Consider the following 22,082-nt stretch of genomic DNA (forward strand, 5'->3'; position numbering starts at 1 on the left):
CCGGAATCTTGCTATTCCTTGGGTTTCTGTGTGGAATGTTGCTACTCTTTGGGATTCTGGAATCTTACTATTCCTAGGGATTCTGCATGGAATGTTGCTACTATTGGGGGTTCCAGAATCTTGCTAATTGTTGAGGTTCTGGAATGTTGCTACTCCATGGGTTTTGGCCAAGTACTAGGGACCTGGATTGGCCACCGTGCGAATGGGCTACTGGGCTTGATGGACCATTGGTCTATTCTTATGCTCTTAGAACAAGAATCTTGTAGGGTGCTTATGTGCTTGCATTGCTAGTGTGTTCTCATTGTGGGGGAATCTACCTGCTTCTGCTTTAACTCCATGCCCACTTTCCACTCTCTAACAGGAGGTCTGGGTTACAAATCTTTGATTTTACGAATAAAACACATTTGTCAGTCTCTCACTGCACAATGGAAACTGGAGCTCAGGATGCCTTTTTTGTTTAGGAGCTGACATCATCCAGGAAAAATGCTCGAACCACTTGCACACGTTGTGAACTGAAGTGAGAGTTTGGGAGTGAAGGAGAATAAGAAGTGCGGTGAAAGAAAAAAAATGGAGGGAAAGACAAAGATCTCTGTCCTGGCCAGAGAGACACTTCTGCTGAATATGAACTTTATCAGGCCACATTTCCAGCAAGATCAGCTTAAATATAACATCCTGTGGAGACTGGCAGAATGAATACCTAATGTAGTTAGGGCACAGTTGTGAATTCTGTCTGGGAAAGCAGGGCTGGCAGACAGAATGGATCTAGAAATACACAAATAGTTTGTAAAAAGCCCCCAAATACTCCTTCAGCAAATTAGAGTGATGGCAAAGCTGCTGACCTGTCAAGTTGCTTAACAGATGTGCAGCCCTATTTTAAATGGAAAATAGAGATGGGAATTAAGATACCCAGGTCAGGATGTAGTCAATTCCAGTGGTATTTAGAAAAAATAAACAAATCTGTCAACATCGAGCCTTTCTAAAATGCTTGTAGGAGCGCATGGGCACTTAAGAGTATGTGAAACAGAATGGACCTGTTGGGTTTCAAGTGGTGGTGTCGGCATTTACACTCGGAAATGCCAGTTTTGCCAGTTCTATGCAGAGGTGGCGACACTTTGATCTCAAGGTGGCAAAACAGGTAGAAAAGGCGATGCTCAGGTGCAAAAGGAGAGGAATGGCCAGTAGGAAAAGGGAGGTGATAAATCTCTGATGAGGCCTCATTTGCAATACGGTGCCTATAATTTGATTGTCCTGTAACTTTATTGTGAATGTCAGCTTGTAACCCGTTCTGAGCTCCCGGGGAGAACGGGATAAAAATCTAAACAGATAAATACAATTTTGGAGACCCCCCCACACACCTTCAAAAACATATAAAGAGGATGGAATCGGTCCAGAAGAGCTACTACAAAATTGGTCATTTATTCCCCAGGAGCTCAGAATGGATAACAGCGATACATTCACAAAATTTTGGAGGCATAGGATGAAGGGTACATTCACATTATACTGAAGGGTGGCGAAGGGAGAAAGGGTGTGTTTACAAAACATCGGAGGCAGAGCGTCAGGGAATATACACAATACACTGGGGAAGAGGACAGAGGGTTACAGAGGCTCTTTCACACTAGGCGGGGGATTTAGAAGCATTTTGGAGAGTACTGGAGGCATTTACAAAGTATTGGGGGCATTTATTACATTACAGTCGTCATATACAGAAGAGAATTCACACAGTGGCGTAGTTACAGGGGTTCAGGGGGGCACTTGCAATTCCTCCCCTCCACACATGCACCCCCCCTTCCCTTCCTCCATACCTCTAGTGCAGGGGTGTCAAAGTCCCTCCTCGAGGGCCTCAATCCAGTCGGGTTTTCAGGATTTCCCCTATGAATATGCATGAGATCTATTTGCATGCACTGCTTTCGTTGCATGCTAATAGATCTCACGCATATTCATTGGGGAAATCCTGAAAGCCCGACTGGATTGCGGCCCTCGAGGAGGGACTTTGACAGCCCTGCTCTAGTGGACGTTGTTGTCCGCCGCGGTCAACATCGTGCTCTTCGTGACTCCGTCGGCTCTCCCGCTGACATCACTTCCAGGTGCCGCACACAGGAAGTGACGTCACAGCGAGAAACCAGATAAAGCCTCGGGCACTTCTCTTTTGTGGAAACAACTTTTGCATAGCTGCAGAAGCTGTGTGGTCTGTTGCTGACATTAGTGTGGTGGAATCAAAATAAAATAGAAATGGAAGAATCTTGTGTTTTATTATTCAAATTTAATTGGAAGGAGGAGGGTGTGGTTATTATATATTTCTTGTGTTTGGTTGCACATTCACCTTCTCTGTTTCTACTGAGAGGACTGTCTTTCCCTTATTGTATGTTGGCCTGTTCCGATTAAAGAAATGATCACCCCCCCCCCTCCAACTGCAAGATCTTTTCCATATTGTGTACAGTATTAACTTTCTATGCATCTCAAACTTTGTGCCTTCTGAGATTTCAGGTGTGCCACGGTTCACTGGGGAGTAGGAGAGGCGCTGGAGAGAGGCACGTCCTGTAGGCAATCAGTGGCCGCCAGCACTTAACCTTCTCTCTGACCACTGGTGTTTCAGGGCCCGCCTGGAGGGCACTGACATGATGACGTCACGCGTGCCGCGGCTTGAGAAAGTTTGCTGGACACAGCTATATAAAATACTCGTAGCAGGAACAGGACTGGTATAATGGTTAGATCACTGGGTCAGGGGTGAAGAGGAGTTGGTTAGACCAGGGTGACATAGAAAGTTCTCGCTCTCTTTGTGCTTAGGCTACAAAGCTAAAAGACATTTGACTTAAGGGGGGTGGGGGGTCTGCTACTACAGATTAGTACAGGGCCCATAGGAATAAAATGGGTCCTGCGGTAACCTTTAGTAAAAGACTCCCCCCCCCCCCAAGTCATTGACCTACGCCCGCAATTGGTTCCGACTGCTAGGTCGTAAGTGGATCAGGACATAAGTCGGCCTATGTTAAATTAAGGCAAGAATATTAGACTGGGTCGTGATATTTTAATCATCTGAAAGCAATCTGTTAACATTTGCTTTCTTCGGAGAGCGGACGTCGCGTCGTAAGGTCGAACAGTCGTAACTTGGATAGGTCATAAGCCGACAACTACTTGTCCTTGGAGTGATGTGTTTTGGCTTTGGGGCTGTTGTAAGGTTTGGTGTTTTGAGTTCTACTTTTTGTTGCAATGTCTTGCAGTGGAAAAGCAAAAAGAAACCAAACCAAACCTGCAGGCATTTTTACTTTTTATATACTTAGTATTTTATGTCACCTGTCATTCTAGGGTAGGGGGAAATAGGAAGGATGATTTTAATATGTGTTGAATTACTTGAACTGTATTTCTGTTTAATTCATTTATTATAATGTTGTAATAATATTAAAACAATGGGGGGGGAGAAATAAAAGGGGGGGGGGTCAGAAATTGAGGGAATATATTGAGAGATGTAATAGGTAATTTGAAAACTTTATTTTGAAGGAATGATAAACATTTATTAGAAGGGTTAGAACCAAGGAAGACTGTGAAGACCTGCAAAGGGACTTAATGGGATTGGAAGACTGGGCAAGAAAATGGCAAATGAGTTTTAGCACTGAGAAATGCAAAGTCATGCATGTAGGGAAAAAGAACCCGATGTTCAACTATAAAATGGGGGGTTCATTGCTGGGGGTGAGCAACCTTGAAAGAGACCTGGGGGTGATGGTGGACACAACATTGAAAGCATCGGCACAGTGTGCGACAGCCTCAAAGAAAGCGAACAGAATGTTGGGTATCATCAAAAAGGGTATCACGACCAGGACGAAGGAAGTCATTTTGCCGCTGTATCGGGCAATGGTGCGCCCACATCTGGAGTACTGTGTCCAGTACTGGTCGCCGTACCTCAAAAAGGACGGAGTCCAGAGAAGAGCGACAAAGCTGATAACAGGTATGGAAACTTATCATACGCTGACAGATTGGAAATGCTGGGGCTATTCTCCCTGGAAAAGCGGAGACTTAGAGGAGACATGATAGAAACCTTCAAAATCATGAAGGGCATAGAGAAGGTAGACAGGGACAAATTCTTCAGGTGGTGGGGAGCCACAAGTACAAGGGGGCACTCGGAGAAATTGAAAAAGGACAGGTTTAGAACAAATGCTAGGAGGTTCTTTTTCACTCAAGAGGGTGGTGGACACATGGAACGCGCTTCCGGAGGCTGTGATAGGCCAGAGCACGCTACAGGGGTTCAAGGGGGGTCTAGATAGGTTCCTAAAAGAAAAGGGGATTGAGGGGTACAGATAGAAGTAGAGGTAGGTTATAAGAATAGTCAGAAACCACTTCACAGGTCATGGACCTGATGGGCCGCCGCGGGAGCGGACCGCTGGGCGCGATGGACCTCTGGTCTGACCCAGTGGAGGCAACTTCTTATGTTCTTAATATGGTAAATTTAAATGTAATGACTATTTTACTGTATTATATTCTTCTGTATTTATTGCATTTCTTCAATAAAATGTTATAAAGTAAAAAAACAGATGTGTCAGTGGTGGGTCAGATGGGAAAGTGCCAAGAATTTTCCTCTCTGGCAGAGTTGATGAACTATTTAAGCAAGCTATGGCATATTATTTTGTAGACATGATTGTTGATTTGATGAGGTTTTTGTTTTTAAAATCCATCAAGTCGCGAAAGCAGCGCCAAGAGCCAGAAAACTGAAACATGGGCCGCGCTTTACAGCAAGAACCGAGCCTGGGCTTATCTTTCTGGCTCTTGGTGGTGCTTCTTAGCAACTCCTGCCCTTTTGCCATGTTTTGCCGTTCTAGACTGGCACGCGGCATCCCCTCCAGCTCCAGCCGGCCGGGCTCCGGGTCTTCGCTGACGCTCCCAGCGAAGGCGCGCGCACCCCCTCTCTCCCCCCCCCCCCCCCGACGCACGCACGCGACCAATCGGGGCGGCTGCAGCTGGCCGGACTGAGGGGCAGGGCGCAGCGCGCGCCGGGGAGCAGCAGCAGCAGCAGCGGAGCTCGCGCCGCTCTCCGTCCGCATCGGCTGCCGGGCCTGGGGCCGTGTGCAGCGGCGGCGCGAGAGCAGCGCGGACGGGGGAGGCCGGGACCTTCGCTACGCCTCCCCCCCCCCTCCCGCGTTGGCCGTGGGACCGGCGGACATCTCGTCGTCGAGCCGACATCAGGTAGGAGAGCGCGACCCCCCCCCCCTCACCCGTGCACCAGCCGCCCTAGGCTCCTGCCTAATGGTCCTGAATTGGACGGTCAGGTTGCGCGCCTGCGCCGACCTTAGGCGCCTATCTGTCACTGTAGACGTCCAGAGCAAGAAGTGGTGGATCCCCTTTCTGCTTCATTCTTGAATCAATTCATCATGGAGATCTCTCTCCCCCCCCACCTTCGGGGGGGGGGTCAATTACTCTGCAGGTCCCAATGATCCTTGTTCTGGCCCCAGTGATACCCCTTTTGCATCCTCTTAACTTCCTGTGTCAGGATATCCAGCTCATCCCTTGGCAGAGCTTCTCAAGAGCCTGATCTGGCTTCTAAGGAGCATCCATGGCCTTTCTGCAGCATTTGGGAATCCTCAAGGAAAACTTCTCCATTGGAGCTGGGTAAGAACTGAAAAAGTGCCTAAAATAGCTTTGCTGATCAGTAAAGCAAACCCCAGATTTCAGATATTTACTTCTGCTGGAAGAGGCAGAGGAAGAAAAGTATCTACCAACTGCAGTTGTTGGGGTTCCCCCCCCCCTATTTTGCTTTAGCTACCTGTGACATTGTAAAATGTCATTTGTCTTGAGGTCTGTTTGCAAAACAAAAATTCCACAGAAAAACACTGAACCAACACAATGGGCTGGAGTGAGCTTTGATGGAGACTCTGGTACACAACCGGGCTAAGAAAAAGGACCATTTAAACGAAATCATTATGCAGCTTGTATGGATGGACTGTTACTATGTAATTTTTGTACCAATTATGGAAATAGTGACGATTAAAACCACTTTGTTCGATAAGTTTATTACTTAGTGAGTTTTATTATTGAAATTCTATTTTACAAATATTTGCATTTTTTTTTTAGTGTGTTATTGTATTCCTCTGATTGTCCAGCTCTTTTTAGTGTAAACCACCTAGAACTTTTGATTATGGTGGTATAAAAGAATAAAGTTATTATTATTATTAAATTCCCACTGCATTCTTCGCCCTTGGTATTTATTTGTAAAAATACAGAATTGCAGGTCTGATGTTGTTTTCCTTGCGCTCTCAAGAGTCAAGGACATGTCTGATCCAATGTGTGGCCTTTGCTATACCAGACTTTCCTCAGTAGTATGTTTGTCAGAAGAATTATTGTATAAGCACCAAACCTTCTTGAAGATTGACACCTAGGTTTGTTTAGGAAACCTGAAATTAATATCCAGAACTGGATTAAAAACCTGGATAGTTTTACATACTGAACTAACTTGGAAACCTGACTTATTTATCACCCCAGGAGTTAGTTCTGGAATACCGATGTCACAGAAGCCAATTTTTTTTTTTTTAAGCGCTTGAGGGTACTAAGCTCAGTGTGAATTACCTCTCCTTGGACATAGTGAGTTGGCTTATTTCTGGGGCTGCTTAAGAATCCGCTATACTCACAAAGCTGGCACTTGTCTCTCCATTTCAAGTTGATTAGATACTTAATATAACACCCATCAAGAATATGAGCGGTTTACAACAAAATGGGATAGAAAAATTGAACTGTTAAGAGGTGAGTAGCAGAGGGGGGCATGGGGAGAAATACAATTTTGGATAGAAAAGCCTAAGGAGAGAATGGAGAAGGCTTTACTGTCTGAGGACTAATTTCTTGGGTGAATTACATTCTCTGCATTATTGATGAATATGAATTATAGTATCTGGGTATAAGAAGGTCTTAAGCGAGGTCTTCGATTTAACTAGAGAGGATTCTAAATGGAGAGTAGTGGAAGTGGATTCCAGAGTTTGGGAGCTGTAACTGAGAAAATGGATCAGCATGTCAAATCATAAACCAGCTGTCCGAGGGATGGGACTGGCAAGTAGATTTTGTTGGGCAGAAGGAAGTAGGGGAGAAACAGCTGATCTAAGAAGGAGGGAGTACGGGGAAAGTCAGGGGCAGAATTCTGTATACAATTCTAAGGTTAATTGGGAGCCAGAGGGCAGATTTTAGAAGTGATCATACTTTCCTTAGTGGGGAGTGTGTGGCCTCAGCACCCTGAGGTTGTAGTTTCAAATCCCATGTTGCTCCTTGTGATCCGAGGCAAGTCGCTTAACCCCCTCCCCCCCCCCCCCATTGCCCCAGATACATTAGATAGAATGCGAGCCTACCAGGAGAGATAGGGGAAAATGCTTGAGTACCTGAATAAATTAATGTAAACCGTTCTGATCTCTGCTGGGAGAACAGTATAGAAAACTGAATAAATAGTGTGACAAGTTTTAGCCTCTGATAAGCAGAGCTGGTATTGTGACATCATAATGCCTCATTCCACCAATAAGAGCCAACCTCATCAGTGATGTCACAATGGCTTGACTGTCCTAGACTTGGCTCACTTTCGCTACATTTTGATTTCTAGAGTGGTGCAGTGGTTAAAGCTACAGCCTCAGCACCCTGGGGTTGTGGGTTCAAACCCACTCTGCTCCTTGTGACCTTGGGCAAGTCACTTAATCCCCCCATTGCCCCAGGTACATTAGATAGATAGTGAGCCCACCAGGACAGACAGGAAAAAATGCTTGACTACCTGAATGTAAACGACTTAGCATATAAGTGGTAAATAAATATTAAAAATACATACATAAATAAATAAATAAATAAACTGCACAACCTGGTGGTTCCCAGGACTGGTTAAAATAATTTTCTAATTTAAAAATGTTCTTCTTATGCCCAGTGCATATAAAGAGTAGCTTTAGCAAAACGAAATACTTGCAGAACCACATGGAAACTATTCTGGGGCAAGTTTATTTATTGAAAGCAATTTCTATCCCGTCTGTCCTTACGCTGTCCTGGGGTTTGATGGTAGGGCAAATGCATGCTGACTTTTGTGATAGTGCTGGAAATTTGAAGATGCCCAGAATTTAGGCTGAGAGGGTTTCACTTTCTCGGAAGGGTGGAGGAATGAAAAATGGTTAAGAGGATCTGAGTGGTAGCGCTGTATAAGTGAGTGCTTTCGCTAATCGTTCGGGTTTTGGTTTGAACTCTGCTTTGCCAGCATCAGCTTTTAAATATTTAATGATAACGACCTTCCGCTTTTGGGCTTGTATATTAAGATGTACGCAAAGATGCTGCTGTGTTGCGTAGAGCAATCCATCCTCATTCTGTCAATTCATGGGTAAAAAGATGAGTTAAAAATGCTGCTGTTTTCAGGAATGTGGGTTGTTGTTTTTTGTTTTTTTTTACCCCCAGGTATTTTCTAGATGTAAACAAGACTTTACACCCTAACAAGAGAATAAATTTGCATTTTAATGATGTTTCCTGTCTGATTCTAAGCTTGGCTTGCATTGCTAGTGTGTTTTCACTGTGGGGGATGTCCACCTGCTTCTGCTTTAACTTCTTGGTAGGTTTAGCAGAGCTAATTAGGGCACCACAGTTAACTAATTAGCGCTGTCATGCTCACTTTTCACTCTTCACTCTTGTAACATGTGGTTTTTGAGGAACATATAGGATTTTTTTTTTAGCTTGCGCTATACATGCGCGAAAAGACAAATTTATCATGGGATGCCAACATACATCCTGCCGTAAGCCTTTTTTAATTTGTGGTAAGCGTGTGCTAGCACTTACCGCGGTTTAGTAAAAGAACCCTGTAAAAAGGGGGGGGGGAGGGATTGTAATTCTATAATAGAGGTTAATATTTATATATAATATTTATAGAATATAATATTATAGAGTAACATAGTAACATGGTAGATGACGGCAGATAAAAACCCGAATGGTCCATCCAGTCTGCCCAACCTGATTCAATTAAAATTTTTTCTTCTTAGCTATTTCTGGGCAAGAATCCAAAGCTCTACCCGGTACTGTGCTTGGGTTCCCACTGCAGAAATCTCTGTCAAAACCTACTCCAGCCCATCTACACCCTCCCAGCCATTGAAGCCCTCCCCTGCCCATCCTCCACCAAACGGCCATACACAGACACAGACCATGCAAGTCTGCCCAGTACTAGCCTTAGTTCAATATTTTATCTTATTTTCTAATTCTAAATCCTCTGTGTTCATCCCACGCTTCTTTGAACTCAGTCACAGTTTTACTCTCCACCACCTCTCTCGGGAGCGCATTCCAGGCATCCACCACCCTCTCCGTAAAGTAGAATTTCCTAACATTGCCCCTGAATCTACCACCCCTCAACCTCAAATTATATCCTCTGGTTTTACCATTTTCCTTGCTCTGGAAAAGATTTTGTTCTACGTTAATACCCTTCAAGTATTTGAACGTCTGAATCATATCTCCCCTGTCCCTCCTTTCCTCTAGAGTAATATTATATTCTATAATAGAGGTTAATATTTATATAATGGAGGTTAATATTTAATATATAAATATTAACCTCTATTATAGAATTGCAATCCCTTCCCACCCCTTTTTTTTAAACAGGGTTCTTTTACTAAACCACAGTAAACATAAAGGTTTAGAATAATGGCATTGACATGGTTATGACAAATATAAGTTTTATTTCACTTGATATACTGTGTATTGAGATTATACCTAAGCAGTTTAAAATTCAAATGATAATAGTGAAAGGAATGCCAAAATGGAGAGAGAAGACTAGGAAAAAGCTCTGAGATCCTGCACACACCAAAGTCCTTGCACATAACTGCCAGAATTCCACGAAAATGCTACCTGTTCTACAAATAGGGTTACAGGGAAATACTTTAAAAACCAATAGGAGGAAATTATTTTTTCACTCGGAGAATAGTTAAGTTCTGGAACACGTTGCCAGAGGTTGTGGTAAGAGCAGATAGCGTAGCTGGTTTTAAGACAGCTTTGGACAAGTTCCTGGAGGAAAAGTCCATAGTCTTTTATTGAGAGAAGAACATAAGAACATAAGAAGTTGCCTCCACTGGGTCAGACCAGAGGTCCATTGCACCCAGAGGTCCGCTCCCGCGGCGGCCCATCAGGTCTATGACCTGTGAAGTGGTTCCTGACCATTTCTATAATCTACCTCTGCTTCTATCTGTACCCCTCAATCCCCTTATCCTTTAGGAACCTATCTAAACCTTCCTTGAACCCCTGTACTGTGCTCTGGCCTATCACAACCTCTGGAAGCGCGTTCCGCCACCCTCTGGGTAAAAAATAATTTCCTAGCGTTTGTTCTAAACCTGTCCCCTTTCAATTTCTCCGAGTGACCCCTAGTACTTGTGGTTCCCCATGAGAGACATAGGGGAAGCCACTGCTTGCCCTGGATCGCTAGCATGGAATGTTTCTACTACTTGGGATTCTAGAATCTTGTTACTCTCTGGGATTTAGGAATTTTGCTATTCCCTGGGATTCTGTATGGAATGTTGCTACTCTTTGGGGTTCTAGAATTTTGTTACTCTTTGAGATTCCGGAATCTTGCTATTCCTTAGGATTCTGTATGGAATGTTGCTACTCTTTGGGGTTCTAGAATTTTGTTACTCTTTGAGATTCCGGAATCTTGCTATTCCTTAGGATTCTGTATGGAATGTTGCTACTCCTTGGGATTGGCCACCATGTGAGAATGGGCTACTGGGCTTGATGGACCATTGTTTTGACCCAGTAAAGGCTATTCTTATGAGGGATGATGGCAATCAAATAAGTTTTGCTTTCCAAGTAAAGACAGTAATTTCTGCAAATAGCAAAATAGTTTCCAGTCATTTTTCAGAGCCAGTTCCTGGAAAAATAACAGATTTATATGGATTAATACATGTTTGTTCCTCTAAAATTGACCTGACAAAAAAAAAAAAAAAAGAAAGTTGGATTAAAGAGAGACATTTTTGGGAGTCCCTGGGATTTCCAAAGAGCTCCTGCTATTCCCCTCCCCCCTCCGCTCTCCATAGAAATAGCAAATGCAGAGCACGTGGCTGCTTTTCACATGCATGACTTACAGGAGCGCTGTGCTCAAAATTGTTCCCTGAGTGGAACCATTTTGATAACGGGTCTTTCTATTATTTGTGATTTAAATAGTGCTGTTCAAGGTTGTGTGTGTGTGTGGTTGTGATTATTCTTCCCCTAAAGAGCTTGAGGTCTGAATTCAAGGTGCTATAATGAAATGGTACGTAAGAGAATCAAACCAGACCATGTAGATTCCCAGCACTGTGTTAACCACTGCTGTTTCTTTTTAATTACTATTTTAACATATTACCTCATATTGCCAGTCTAAGCATGGGAAAGAAACCAGAGGGCAGAAAGCCCTTGCAAAATGGCAAGTTAGCATTTTGGTATGTAGAACTAAGTGCCTTACATTTCTGGTACATTTCCCAGGCATCTATTTTTATACTGGATTAATTTTTTTTTTTTTTTAATGGTTATGAAAACAGTACAGTTAAAGCAGTGTGGTTTCTCCACTTATTTTTGTTGCATTATTTTATTGCATGAGTGCATCTTTTTGCCTTCTGGTCCACGATACACAATTATTATGTGTGTTATCTGCAGGTTTTCAGGCAGGAGAGTCTGTTGCCCTTCTGAGGTCTGAACTGTATTGTGGCCCTGATGAGAAAGGGAGAACCTCTGTACTGTTTTTTGTAGTGATCTCTTGCATGTGTAATTTGTAGCGCTGCTTGCGTCTGGTCAGCGCTAAGGAAATAAAATTATTGTTGTAACAAAAATGCAGTTGCAAAGAGTTGGGTCTTCCAAAGTTTTTTAAAATTTCAATCTATTAACACACAACCGCAAGTGGCCAGACCAATAGCAATAGTAGATGCCCTAGTATCGGCATAACGAGCTTTCAATATCTTATCTTATGACGACAGCAACATAGAAACATGATGGCAGATAAAGGCCAAATGGGCCATCTAGTCTGCCCATCCACAGTAACCATTATCTCTTTCTCTCTTCGAGAGAGCCCGCGTGCCTATCCCAGGCCCTTTTGAATTCAGACACAGTCTCTGTCTCCATCACCTCTTCTGGGAGATTATTCCATGCATCTACCACCCTACCTGGACAGGACACAGTCAAAGAATAAATGGGACATCCACGTGGGATCTCTACGTGGGTCGAGCAGCACTCTGACTTAATGGGGTGGGACAGTAGAGTGGGTAGACTTGATGGGCTATAGCCCTTTTCTGCCGTCATCTTTCTATGTTTTTATGTTTCTATGTTTCTAAAGACTATTTAAAATATAAAGGAGCAAAGTGAAGTAAAGGAGTAAAGTTTGGTGAATTATAAACCCTTTATGCTTACACTGTACCCTATACAAAGTTAGTGAAGCACGGAGTTATGTGAGCAAACCTAGGTACACCTGTAATCAGGCGTGCAGTGCTTTACATCTAGCAGTTGATATGCTAAGGTATAGTGCATTGCAGTAGTCTAATCCAGAGAGCATTAACCCCTGGCACCACAGACCGAAAAGAGGAAGCATAGACTTCCAACGATAAAGCTAACGGAGTTGTGCAAAACCAAGCTTGTGCTGTTTTTGTCACCCGAGCTTCCACGTTAAAGACGGTAATCAAATTTCACTCCCAATAGAGTCAGTTCTCTCTCCACCCTTAAACATACATCTCCCCCCCTTACACACTGTGGCCCAAATTCTCTAAATGGCGCTGTAAGGTAGGCTGCGGTAGATACCCCACTGCTGTCTATCTTATCTTATAACATCTTATTGAAGGAATCAAATAAATCTAATAAAATAAAATGCTAGGCCGCGCATGCGCACTCTAAAGTCGTGTTCCCTGATCCGTCGCGGACATGAGAGGGCGCATGCGCGCTTAGTACGTCACCACAGCCTCCCTGCTCTCCACCTCGCGCCGCTGCAGTAACGGCCCCACACTCGCGACTCGCCTTCGTTCAGGAGCCGCCAAAGAAGAGCGGCGGCCTTCCTTTCCTGCCTCTCCCACGGTGCGGCTCAGCGCTCGCGCAACCCCGGCTTTCCCACCATCCCGCGAGCCCCGGCCTCGGCACTGAGTGCGCATGTGCGCTAAGGCAAAGGCGGTGCGCAGCGGAGCCATGAAACGATAGCCACCATCGGGGGATCATAACCAGTGGCATAGTAAGGGGACGGACCGCCCCGGGAACCATGTTAGGAAGGGTCCGCTGCTCCAGTGCAAAAATCTAAACTAACAGGCGAAAAGAAAACAAAAAAAAAACGTTGGCCCCCGCAGAAGTAGCGGAAGGTGGAGGAGGGGTGTGAGGAGCCGGAGAGGTGTATGTAAGTGTGTGTGTGCGTGTGTATAGCCGAGGAGGAAGTGCAGCAGGAGCAAGGAGGTGGGGAGAGTGGATTTCCCCTACTTGGATGTCAGGCATCAAGAGGATTGGAGGGAGAGAGAGAAAGGGGGCTGCTTTATGAGGAGGGGTGTGCTAAAAAAAAAAGGCCAAGGAGAGAAAGAAATACGGACACACACATCTATTCTAGCACCCGTTAATGTAACGGGCTTAAATACTAGTATACAATAATAGGATACAAAGATAAATTCATTACAATTGAATTCATAATAAAACATTTGCATACATATTTTATCATTCCTCCAAAATATATTTCTATATGCCTAATCTATTTTTTCCTATATCCCCCCTTATTACTTTAGATTGTTTTTTAATATTATTATAAATGAATTAAACAGAAATGCATTTCAAGTAATTTAACATATATTAAAATCATCATTCCTATTTCCCTCCCTACCCTAAAATGAAAGGTGACATGAAGTACCAAATAAATAAAAATACTAAAAACATTTACTTAAATTTAATATAAAGTATTAAGAATCATACTTCTTGCTTTCGAGGATAATTTTTGTGTATAAGGGTCCCAGATTTTTAAAAACAAACGTGTTCTTTTAGGAAATTTACGAACTTCCAAAACCTTAAATAAAATTAAACGATGGAATTGATTCCTCCAATGCCAATAACTTGGAGGATCTTTTCGTAACCAATATTGTAATATGCATTTATGACCTGTCTATCTTAATTGTTTTAATTGGTGTTAATCGGCGCTATAATTGATCTCATTTAAAACCAATTAAAATATCATTTAAAAATGTAAGTGCCCTTAGGCGCTACCAGAAAGGACACGATAATTGGATCTACAGAGGTGCTTAAGGTCAGAAGTAGGCGTGGTTTGCACCAGAAATAAAGTTAGGTGCCTCTGTAGACACGATCAAACATAGATGCGGGGAATGTCAGCCTTCAAAACTGGCTTACATTAGAAGTGTCTATGTTTAATGGTAGACATGATTCTGCAAACAGTGCTGTAGCATGATTGATAACACGATCAATGGCATTTTTGTAGGCAGCCGCCAATGTAGGTGCCGTACCACTTCTCCCAACGAACATCACCTCAGACGTCCTAATGTTCAAACGTAAGCCATGTCTCATCAGGAAAAAACTTTTAAACCAATAGGAGGAAATGTTTTTTCACTCAGAGAATAGTTAAGCTCTGGAACGCGTTGCCAGGGGATGTGGTAAGAGCGGATAGCGTAGCTGGTTTTAAGAAAGATTTGGACAAGTTTTTGGAGGAAAAGTCCCTAGTCTGTTATGGAGAAAGACATGGGGGGGGGGAAGCCAGCCAGTGCTTGCCCTGGATCGATAGCATGGAATGTTGCTGCTCTTTGGGATTCTAGAATCTTGTTACTCTCTGGGATTCCGGAATCTTGCTATTCCTTGGGATTCTGTGTGGAATGTTGCTACTCCTTGGGTTTTGGTCAGGTACTGGCCACCGTGAGAACGGGCTACTTGGCTTAATGGACTATTGGTCTGACCCAGTAAGGCTGTTCTTATGTTCTTATTTAATTGGTAACTTGCTGCATATAAAAATTCAATCATTTATTCGGTTCAGATCCTTGCACCAGAAAAGTAAAAAAAATATATTATCCATGTGCAACCTATAAGGAAATGCCCAGAGAGTCAAACAGTGCCCTAATTGAAGCCATATAGATGTTAAATAATAAAGCAAGACTGACCCTGAGGCTCTCCACTCCCTACAAAAATGTAAAGTAACTGCCCTTTTGTAAATTGCACCAGAGCAGTGTACAATAAAACATACCCCACGCTCAAACACACAAATATTCCATAAAGCATATACCTATTATAACAACCTTCAATAAATAATAAAATTCAGCATATTCTAAAAATAAATCAATAGGAATATAAATACCCCAATGAAACATAGATAAAACCCCAAAATAAAGCAGACAAATTAATTCCTAAAATAGAATGTTTTCTGCAAAACCCATAAAGAAATTGCAGCTTAGAAAACGAACTGTAATTATTCTAGGTCAGTGATTCCTAAGCTTTTTGCCATGGTGGAGCCCCTAAAATATTTTATTCATATACTGGGGAACTCTCAATTCATGTAAATGTATCTCTACATATCTGTTCATTCAAACGGATTCTTCAATCTAATTTCTTGGGAACCCAGTTTTGGAATCGCTGCTTTAGTAGAAAGAACTGTCTTTAAAACTGCTTGAAACCATGAATTGAAGTTACAGGATGGTCGTCTTAGGAGCAACACCAAGAAATACATATTCAGAGAGGGGGGTGGTAGTTGCCAGGAATATCCTCCTGGTGGAGACAAAAACAGTTCTGAAATTCAACTGTGTGGGATCAACACAGAAGATCCCTATATAGAAAGTGGATGGAATTAAAGTAAATCGTAACTGACCTCATGACTTTTGGTGTGTTTATGATAGGTAGAATTACAGTTTATTTTCTAAGCTGCAATTTCTTTATGGGTTTTGCACAAAACATTCTGTTTCAGTAGCTGGGAAGAAAGGCTGGTGCTGGGCTGACATCTATGCATTTTTTTTTTTTTTTTTTAAAGGGTAAAGACAAATTCATTCATATCATGTGCTTTGCATCTCGGTAGGAGAAGAGAAGACCTACGAAAACTGGAACTTAGCGAGTAAAATGTTAGCTTTGTTGTTGGCCATTGGCTTAGTCATCTATTGAAGCTTAGGTCCTGTTTTATCTTGCAGGAGAGCTCCGAAGACTGCTCTGTTCGCCAGACATTTTGGAAATTAACTTCCTACCTCTCCCAAACCAGTTTCTTCTCCGTTTTATTCCTCTGTATTATTGTTTGATCTTAATGTTAACCGAGTCGAGCTCCATAATGATTGATGACCCGGCTTATAAAGCAATTTTTTGCTTTGTGGAGCGCATTTGGGCTATTACTATTCGCCGCTCTCCCTTAGTTTTATTTGGAGCTGTCCTCCACTTTTCCCCCCCCCCCGTATCAGGGGGGGGCTGCTGCTCCTTCTCAAGTGGACAGTTCTTCTTGCCTTGAAGTGTATCCTACTTAAATGGCTGGACCAGGATGCCCCAGACTACTCTCTATGGCGCTGCCGGGTGATCATTCTTCGGATGTGGGAACGCTGAGATGTGGTTGGATTTTTCATCTCTCCCAGGGCGCTCCTTTCAGCGTACTTGGGAACCTTTTTGGACTACCCCTGACACCAGTGCACGTAGCCGCTTGCTTAATTGTTCCTGTTGCTGTTTTTCTTCTTTTTTTTTTTTTTAATTTCTGTATATGTTGGCTCCCATATACTGATGTTTTGTAGTTTCTTCTAGGGTTTGTTTTTGGAAGGAGGACCGGGGGTGGGGAGGGGGGGTACTGTTGTTGAGGGTTTAGATAGTTGGTTGTAGTAGGGTATTTTATATACTTTCAGCTTGTATTGCTGTTTTGTCTGCCCATTTTGTCTTTTTTTCTTTCGAGCTCAATAAAATATATTTGATGATAAAACTAAGGCCCTCTTTTACTGAGGTACTCTAACCAATTAGCGCGTGCATGTTAGCGTTTAGCGCGCACACTAATTCGATTGGCGTTTAGTAAAAGAGGGGGGGTAAGTTTTTAGTTTAGAAAATTAATGTAAATCCACTTTAATAATATGGTTGTGGCTGGCTTGTTGGGGAGACCGAATGGCCAATATAAGTCTTTATCTAACATAATTTACTAGGTTACTATGGGCCCAATGAGAAAAAGGACTTAAGTGAGCAGAAGAGGCTCTTGTCCAGTTAAACCCTGCTGAGCTGAACATCGCCACTGTCCCGTTAACTAACTGGGTAATAGGACAGCAAAATGGCTTTTCTAACTGTAACCTGTTTGCTAACTGGTTAGAGGGTTGAATAATGGCTTTACATATGTTACTGGTACTCCTCCCAAAAAAGAACCTACATAGAAACATAGAGTGTGACGGCAGAAAAGTCTGCCCACTCGAAGAACCCTCCCTCTAAGAATTTCCCGGAGCGAACCCACTCCAAGAACCCTCCCTCAACAAGAACCCTCTTTTTAAGCATTTCCCCGAGCGAACTTACATGTCTATCTCATTGTTCCTTGAAGTTGAGTGCGTTACTGGCCTCAACTACCTGACGTGGAAGACCATTCCATCGATCAACCACTCTTTCGTTGAAGAAATATTTCCTGATGTCACCATGAAATCTCCCACTCTTGAGTTTGAGCGGATGCCCTCTGGTTGCCGTGGAACCTCCTTCAAGAGCTTAACCCTCCCCCCCCCAAGAACTCTTTCTTGTCATCCCCTTTGGTAGGGTTCCTGGAAGTCCAGCAAATAGTTGAGGCATCAGTGATTCTTGCTCATCAAACCCATGCTGGCTCTGGTTCAGGGCAACCGTTTTGCTTTTGAAACCAGCATGGATCACCAGAGACCCTACGGTAGGTCCAGGAGGTCTTGTAAGGGTTTGGGAAGGGAGATGGGCTGGGGAGAGCTTTTCATATGTAAAGCCTGGTTGCAATCTGGGTGTGGCCACAGCCTGGATGGTCAACGCTTAAATCTGCATAGGTGCCTAATTCAGCCTATGGTAGTTTGTTACAAAAAATACTGACTGCCGCTGGCTGGTTACTGGCATGTAGACCTTGAACAGGAGGATTTCTCCCACCAATCAAATGGGAGCGAATTTGGGGCTACATATGAAAAAGCAGAAGATCACGTACGTTCACTGCTGTCCTGATATGGTTCTGCAGTGAGAGATAACTCTATATCCTTTCACCAGTACCTGTTGGTTTTAAAAAGGTAAAAGTTCTATATTTGCATGGTAAGCCTTGTTTTTTTGTTTTTTTTTTACCTCAGTTGAATTTGTGTTTTTGCATGAGACGACAACTCTGTTTCTAGAGTGTGGTAGACATTGCTAGTTTTCATGTTCTAGTTAAGGCTTTATCATTCTATTATTTCAATTTATCCTTCAAGCCAATAAGTTGCTTAATTTGTCCTCTGAAGAAGGCAGTTCTCTGCCGAAACTGGGCTCCCTGTTGGGACCGCTTTTTGATTTCTACACCAAATAAAGTTTTCCTTGGTTGAAAAAGGACATCCGTCTTCCCCCCTCCCCCCTTTTTTCCTGATTGGTAGGACTCTGAACCATCTACTCTCCCGTGACTTTGAGGTGAAAAACTCTCTGCTGCTGTGGGCCTTTTCCGTCCCCGATTCTATAACCGACACCTAAAGTTAGGCAGTTTGATCGCTGTGCTTAGCCGGTCGAGGCACCTAACTTATCCCTCCTTTTGCGAAGCCGCCTTAGGCTTTTTTATCGCCGTCCGTGGCGGTATTAGTTCCGACGCTCTTAGGAATTCTGTGAACGTCGTAAAAGGGGGCTTTATTTAGTAAGACTTAATTGGCACCAATAATTTGAAAATTGCTATTAAATTCAGTTAATTACAATTAATTAGATATTAGATGGTAGGTGCTTACCAGAAAGTAGGCATGGTTAGAGGCAGATCATGGGCGTACTTTGACCTAGGCGCACTCATTTACGCCAAGAAAACCCTGACATAAATAGAGTGTGCCTAAGGTTTCAACGCCTACCGTTGCCTAAGATTGCTTTAGGTGCCATTAGGCACGATTCTATAAATTGCACCTAGCGTATGATTGAAACTTGTGTGTCTTGGCACATATAAGGTAGGCGCTTTTTATAGAATTGGGGCTCGAGAGGTGAAAGACCTGTATATTTTTAGTGAGCCATCTTGTACCACATGAAAGCACTGGTACAGTCAGTCTCTGGGTTAAGAATGTCTGTACTTACGAGCTGGAGACCTGCCTCTCCCTTCCTGTGCCAACACACACCCCGTCTTCCTACCTTCATTTCCAAACGCAACCCCCCCTCTTCCCTTCCAATGTGCCCTTTGTCATCCTTCCCTCCGTTCTGCGTCCCAAATTCATGCCTCCCTCCTGCGGGTGTTTACCTCTGCTGTGTGGCTGCCTTCTCCCAGCCCCACTTCTCTTCACTAAAGCCGTGAGCAGCTGCTCCTGTACGCTTCCCACAGCTGACCCAGAAGCCTTCCCTCTGATGTTGGAAAGAAGGCTTCTGGGTCAGCCATGTTTAGGATCTTCGGTTGCGGCTTTGGAAGAGAAGTGCGGTTGGGAGGAGGGTGCCAACCAGAGGAGGTAAATGCCTGCAGGAGGGGAGGCATGAATTTGGACACAGAACGGGAGGGAAGGATGATAGGGGCACTTTGGGACAGGAAGGGAGAAGCAGGGTTGTGTTGGGACACAGAAGGAAGGGAGGGAGCACAAACTGGATGGAGGGAGCATGAACTTAGGACATAGGATGGAAGAATGGAGGGAGTGAGGGAAAGAGGTGCTGAGGTAGGTAGAATTGTTGGGCATCCTGTCTTGAGTGAAAGGGAAAGAGAGATGGTTCACATGGGGAAATGATGAAATAGGAGAATTGTTGGGCATAGGGAGAGAGAAATATTGAACATGGTGGTCGGAGAGGTGTGAGGGAGAAATGTTGGATGTGGTGGTGGAGTGGGAAGGATGAAGAGCAAAATAAGTGTAAACCTATCTTTTCTTTGTATTTAAACTACAGTACTTTATTTTGAGGATTGTTTCTTTAAGAACATAACATAAGAACATAAGCAGTGCCTCCGCCGGGTCAGACCACAGGTCCATCCTGCCCAGCAGTCCGCTCCCGCGGCGGCCCAAACAGGTCACGACCTGTCTTAATCACCAGAAGGGGCCCCCTTGCCACTTTGGTTTCCCATTGAAGTCCTATCTTCCCATCGAAGTCCTAACCCTCCGGTCTTGCACATGCACGACCTGGTTGGGTTTCTATACTCATTACCTGGTTAGCTTTCTATACTTGTGTTACATCCCAGCTCCTCCCTCAGTATCCCACGATCCCTTTATCCCTCAGGAATCCGTCCAATCCCTGTTTGAATCCCTGTACCGTACTCTGCCTGATCACTTCCTCCGGTAGCGCATTCCAAGTGTCCACGACCCTTTGGGTGAAGAAAAACTTCCTTGCATTTGTTTTGAACCTATCTCCCTTCAGTTTCTCCGACTGCCCCCTCGTACCTGTTGTCCCCCTCAGTCTGAAGAATCTGTCCCTATCCACCCTCTCCATGCCACTCATGATCTTGAAGGTCTCTATCATATCTCCCCTGAGCCTCCTTTTTTTAATGTTTAATGTTTTTATATACAAATCCAGCGAAAGAACGGTTTAAAAAATGGAACTCGTTCTTAACCCAGGAACTGCCTGTATATGCCAGAAGCCATAACTGCCCTCCCCCCTTCCCCCCCCAGCTTCTCTTTGCCTTTGCTTATCATTTTGTCAAACTTATGTAACAGTAGAAGAAATATCTGGTGGTGTCTGGGGAGAACGTTACATTAGCATATTTTTCTGGAAATACTTTTATGTATTACCTTTAAGAACCAATGTAGCTCTGCTGTGCTTACCAGACACATTTACGTCAAGCGTGACTGACACCATCCAATCTGAAAGTTGCTTCAGCAGCTTTGAACATTTGTCCTCGTGGTTCGTTAAAAGACATGGCAAATGGTGGGGTTGTGGGGGGAAAATTGTAATCATTTGAACCGGAATGCATCTTTGTGTATCGCGAATCGTTTTCGCCTTTTTGCATAAGTTCTCAAAATTGTTGCTTCAATTAGCTGACTGTTCCATGCGGAAACGTGGCATTGTATTTAGAAGATTGGGGGTTTCAGTTTCACAATTACAGCTTTTACATTTGTAAGAATAGTAAATTCCATGGGAACGAAGAGAGATCCAGCCTACGTTGCTGACTTTTTTTTTTTTTTTTAAACATCAAAACCCCTCATTTTCTACATAGAATGTCGAGGAAAGAATTGGAAAGTTCGCAGTTCCGTGGTATTTGGCAAGAGTTTGCAAAATGCATAGGGCACCGGCAAAGACATGTGCGTCCGCTGGGATGGACGTCCTTCGGAAATAGTGATTTTACAAGGAAAAAGGGTTGGCATTTTCCAGGTGTAAGTGCTGAAGATTGTGGTCTTCTTTTACCAAGCTGCGTTAGGGCTTTAACGCCCGCTAGACCTTAACCCCCCAGCATTGAGCTGGCGTTAGTTCCAGAAGCGTAGCGTGCGATAATTTCCTGCGTGTGCTAAAAACGCTAGTGCACCTTAGTAAAAGGAGCCCTGCATGTTGTGGTGTTTTTTGTTTTTTTTTTGCAACTTCCACGTACAGTAAAGCCTTGGTTTACGAGCAAAATCCGTTCCAAAAACATGCTTGTAATCCAAAACACTCATATCAAAGTAAAATTCCCCATAAGAAATAATGGAAACTCAGACGATTCGTTCCACAACCCAAAAACTTTAATACAAAATACTGTATGTACTCGTATCGCAAGACCTCGCTCGTTTAGAACAGTTACTACACTCCCGCAGCGTCAGAGAGAGAAGAACCATTGGCTCAGTTGTGATGTGACTTGTATATACTGTATGTACCTGTATTGCAAGACATTGCTTGTATATCAAGTTAAAATTTAATAAAATGTTTTGCTTGGCTTGCAAAACACTTGCAAACCAAGTCACTTGCAATCCAAGGTTTTACTGTATATCTTCTTTTTTAATTTATTTTATTTTATTTTAGCAGTAGAAGTTAAAACAGGGATATTTTAAGAGCTACCGTATTTTCTCGCATATAACGCGCGCGTTATACGTGGTTTTTACATACCGCGCATACCCTTGCGCGTTATACACGTGAGCGCGTTGTACAAAATTTTTTTACATAGTTAACCC

At 43.4% G+C, this 22,082-nt stretch overlaps 1 protein-coding gene across 2 annotated transcripts in view; it reads left to right on the top strand.

The window, feature by feature from the left end:
- LOC117363916 (LARGE xylosyl- and glucuronyltransferase 1) overlaps nt 1-22,082 on the top strand; it is a 391,773-nt gene that overhangs the window by 43,670 nt on the left and 326,021 nt on the right. The window contains exon 1 of one of the 2 annotated variants that reach the window (XM_033952488.1): nt 5,041-5,169. The exons of the other annotated variant lie outside the window; for it this stretch is intronic. The gene's annotated coding sequence lies outside the window, so the exon portion shown is untranslated. Of the gene's footprint in view, nt 1-5,040; nt 5,170-22,082 lie in introns of those variants that run through there. 2 annotated transcript variants of the gene reach the window in all.

The sequence above is a fragment of the Geotrypetes seraphini genome, chromosome 7 (assembly GCF_902459505.1).
Source record: "Geotrypetes seraphini chromosome 7, aGeoSer1.1, whole genome shotgun sequence".
Taxonomy (NCBI): domain Eukaryota; kingdom Metazoa; phylum Chordata; class Amphibia; order Gymnophiona; family Dermophiidae; genus Geotrypetes; species Geotrypetes seraphini.